General features: G+C 49.2%; 1 pseudogene; it reads left to right on the plus strand.

Annotated features, from left to right (window-relative positions):
* Positions 1-494: 494 nt before the first annotated feature.
* On the plus strand, positions 495-3,746 carry LOC149461081 (uncharacterized; annotated as a pseudogene).
* Positions 3,747-4,328: the final 582 nt, after the last annotated feature.

Below are 4,328 nucleotides of genomic sequence, written 5' to 3' on the forward strand. Positions count from 1 at the left end.
AGGATACAAGAGGCACCTGGATCGTTTGGGATCAGTGGCTAGTCTGCAAGCCGAAGAGCTCTTTGCCAGAACACGGATGTACCATGTTGGAAGAAAATCTTCAGTGCTTCCTGGAGAAGGTGCAGCGGGGAGGAGTGGCTGCGCCGCTGCATGGTGCTGGCTGAAAAGGAGAGCTGGGACCCGCCCGAGCCAGCCGACCGCGGCGGGGTGGTGCCTGTTGAGCCTGGAGAGGATCGGAGGGTGCCCAGGAGTGTGGCCAGGGGTCTGGTCTGCTGCAGCGGATGGCAGCTTTACCAACCGCCGGACCGGCTGCGATGGCGTGAGGCAGGGGTGGAAGCAGAGCGTCGCCATCTTTCTGGAGTCCAGCCGGAGGATGGGAGCCTGGAGGGGCATGGCTGTCGGACCTGCCCCCTATCAGCACGCACAGTGGGAGGAGCTGGATGGGGCCTGCATCCCTCATGCAGTCGGCTTCCCCCGTTGCCGAGCAACCAGCAATGGCGGACCCACGGTGTCTTTCGGAGGCAGAAGGAACTTTCCTGGAGGAGGCGCTCGCTGCTCCCAGGACTGTGGAAGCCCGGCCTGAAGATGCTGCTCGGCGCGATGTTGCCCAGGCTGCTGCGGGAAAACCTCTGGCTGCTGGTGAGTCTCTCCCATGGGGTGCTTTGTCTTCCCTGTTCACCAGGGCAGACAAGGAGGCAAAGTCAGTGTCCCTGGTTCCCCCCCCCCCATGTTGCTGTCCATCCCGGGGATGTTCCCTTGCCATTTAGCCCCCCAGAGTCCCGTAGCATTGCCAGCTAGGCCCAGCGTCCCCAAGGTATGCATGAAGGAGGTGCTGCCTTGTGAGGTATCCCCCTTGGTTTTCACCTAAGCTTGTTCATTAAAGAAAAAATTTGAAGGGGGATTTTGTGGACATTTTGACCCTCCTCCCCACTTTTAGGGATTTTGCTAGCAAGCCTGACGGGCTTGGCGTGGGTAGGGAGGAGGACAGAAGGAGGCCAGCCTCTAGATCTTTTTACAATTGGCTGCGTTTTAGCTGTTGCCCATCTCCCCATTGGCTTTTTAATTCCCTGGGGTTTTATTTTGACGGTGGTTTTTATTTATAAAAGCCTTCCCATGGGCTTTGTCCTGTGCCTATTTTGAAATGTTTTCAACTTTTCTACATTGGGTGCACGTTGCTGAGGCTGGTTGGGATGGCGTTGTCCATTATTTGGATGATTTTTTGTTCAGTGGTCCCCCGGAATCGGCATTGTGTTCAAGTTTGCTTCAGTTGTTTCGCATACTCATGGACCACATCTTTGGAGTTCCTCGGGCTTCTTCTCGATACGGTGGCAATGGAATTTCAGCTGCCACAGATGAAGTTGGTAAAACTCCAGTCGCAGGTTCTATCCTTTATTCTCTGGAAAAAGTTTTTGTTGAAGGAGATGCAGTCTTTGTTGGGGCTCCTGGCTTTTGCTTGCAGGGTTATGCTGGTTGGTCGGAGTTTTTCCAGATGTTTGTATCTTGTCACCTCAGGTTATAAGTCTCCCTCTGCTCACTTATTCCTCACCCGGGACTTAAAGGAAGACCCGTGGTTTTGGGCGAATTTACTGTCAGAGTACAATGGTAAGTCCTTTTTTTAGGCTGACACTGTCAGCGCAAGATTTTTTGTTAGAAACTGATGCTGCTGGTTCCAGGGGTTTTGCCGCTGTATGGCGGTCGAATTGGTGCTGCGGGGCTTGGCCTGAGTCTTGGCTTATAAAAAAAGCCACTAAGAATATTGTGTTGCTGAAACTGTTCCCGGTGGTGGTGACCCTGGAGCTTTGGGGTACGCAATTTGCTGACAAACTGATTTTGGTGAGTACCGATAATAAGGATGTGGTGTTTGCGGGGAATTGTTTATCCTCTAAATCATTGTTTGTTGTACAGCTTTTGTGACACTTAGCTTTTTTCTGTTTAAAATTTAACATCTGGCTTAAGGCACAGTATGTTCCTGGGTTTTCTAATACTCTGGTGGATTCACTGTCTCGTTTTCAGGTATCCAGGCTTCGTCAGTTGCTACCGGAGTTGGACGAGATTGGCCTCAGCTGTCCGTCACACCTGTGGGACCTGATATGAACCTTTTGCAGGAGTTGATTAAGAATTCGATCGCTCCTCACACTTGCATGGATTATTCAGCGGCATGGAGAAGGTGGGTCATCTTTGCGTATAATTGGTGCTTTCTGCCCCATTCCCTCACTGAATTGGCCATCGCAGCCTTTTTTGACATCCTTGATGCGCTTTGGTTACTCCTATGGCCACATGTCCAAGATATTAGCCGGAGTTTCTTTTTTTCTCAAATTATCAGGCCTCTCTTCTTGTACCCAGTTCTTTTCGATAAAACAGGCGTTGAGAGGGTATCGAAAGTCCAAGTTCGTGCTTGATGAGTGTAGACCTAATTCTATGGCGCTCTTGGCCGACCTATGTGCTGCTTCGGTGGTCTGCTTTTTCGATTACGAGGCTTTGCTGCATTTTCCCTGATGTTTTTTGGGGCCTTTAGAATATCCAAGCTGGTTCTATTGTCCAGGTGTGCCTTTTTGGGAATATTATCTGAGCATGTCGTAGTAGATGATTCGTTGGTGCGTTTGTTTTTGTGTCACTCCAAGACTGATCAGCTGGGGAGGGGCGCATGGATAACGTTACCAGCTGTTTGTGGCTTTTCTGTTTGTCCTGTGAGTCTCGTTAGGCAGTTCCTTGCTGTGCGTCCTCGAGACTCGGGGCTGTTTCTGCTCCACTTGGATTTGCACCCCCTTACTAAATATCAGTTTGTTGTTTTGCGTAGATGCCTGAATCATTTAGGCCTTTTGCATTTCAAGTTCTCTTCCCATTCATTTAGGATTGGCATGGCGTCAGAGGCCTCCAGGTTGGGTTTTTCCCCCTCGGGTATTAAGGACCTGGGTAGGTGGAAGTCTAAGTGTTTTCAGTTATGCATTAGACCTAACCTTTTTTTTTTTGACTCGATTTGCAGGTGCCCAGCACTGCATCTGGATTGTAGGTCACTCATTTGTATATTGGGCTTGTAAAAGAGCTCTTCAGCGTCATCCTTGTGGAACTCTTTGTTGCCGGAAGCCTTCACTGTATATTGGAAAGGAGTGAGAGGCATGCGCTGGTGTCACCTCTACTGGCATTTGTCCCAGTTGTTTCAAGTGTGGCCCCTGCCTTATATTTTAGTGGTCCACCTGGGAGGAAATGACTTGGGCATGGTGGGAACACTTGACCTGTTGTTTACGAATAAGGGATTTGTATAGGTTTTGCTTGTCTTCACCTTATACGACCGTGATGTTATCAGAGATTGTTCCCAGGTTTTCTTGGTGGTCCTCTCCTCAGATGTGGTTTTTCGAGAAAATAAGGAAAATAATTAACACGGCCTTGGAAAAATTCATGCCATCACTGGGTGGCTTGTCGTACAGGCATGTTGATCTGGAGGGTGGAAATCCATGTCTGTATAGACGGGACGGACTTCATCTTTCAGATGTTGGCCTGGATGGATCTTTAATTTAGGCCTACAATCTGGCATCTAAATGGCCGCTGCTTTGGGCTAGGCCGGCCTTGTTCACAAGGAAGGCAGGTGGGGGACGTTTTCAGAGTTCAGATGTTGTATGTGATTTAGATTTTGAGAAGAGGGTGATTTATTGTATTTTGCATGTTGACTCTCATCAACGGTTATTATAGTATGTACATGGTTTATTTGTGTAACACCAATAAAGTGCCACGGCCATTTCTCACCACGATCTGCCTAATGGTTTCATTTCATTTATTGGTCGTATTTGGGGAATGTTCTGGTTGGGGGGGGGGTGCGGTCTGCAATCCCATGGCCAAAAGTGGGCACAAACCTTTGGGACCACTTTCATAGGATTGCGGCCGCCCCCAACCCCCCTCCCCTCTCAAATTGGCTTGTTTGAAGTTGTAAATGGTGTGTTTGTTACGTGTGGAGAAATCTGGTGTTGGCCCCTTTTTAAATCTTGTTAAGCCAAATTCCACGGATCCAATCAGGAGTCACGGAAGTTTCTGGAGCATTTGCGGACAGGATATAAGGGGCACCTGGATTTTTTGGCATCAGTGGCTCACCTGCAAGCAGAAGAGCTCTCCCCCCCCTTTTTTTTTTTTTTTTTGCATGCTCTTTGTGTGGTGCTGTAACCCTGGAGTCAGGGGTAGTTCCAGTAACTGAGCCAGAGAAGTGCGATTTATTGTATTTTGCTTGTTGAATCTCATCAACGGTTATTGGTTGTATTTGGGGAATGTTCTGGTTGGGGGGGGGGGCGGGCTGCGGTCTGCAATCCCAAAAAAGGAGGGAAAGAGTCACGGATCAAAAC

Source organism: Staurois parvus, unplaced genomic scaffold (genome assembly GCF_062004578.1).
Source record: "Staurois parvus isolate SC_StPar_1 unplaced genomic scaffold, SC_StPar_1.0 ptg000210l, whole genome shotgun sequence".
NCBI lineage: Eukaryota > Metazoa > Chordata > Amphibia > Anura > Ranidae > Staurois > Staurois parvus.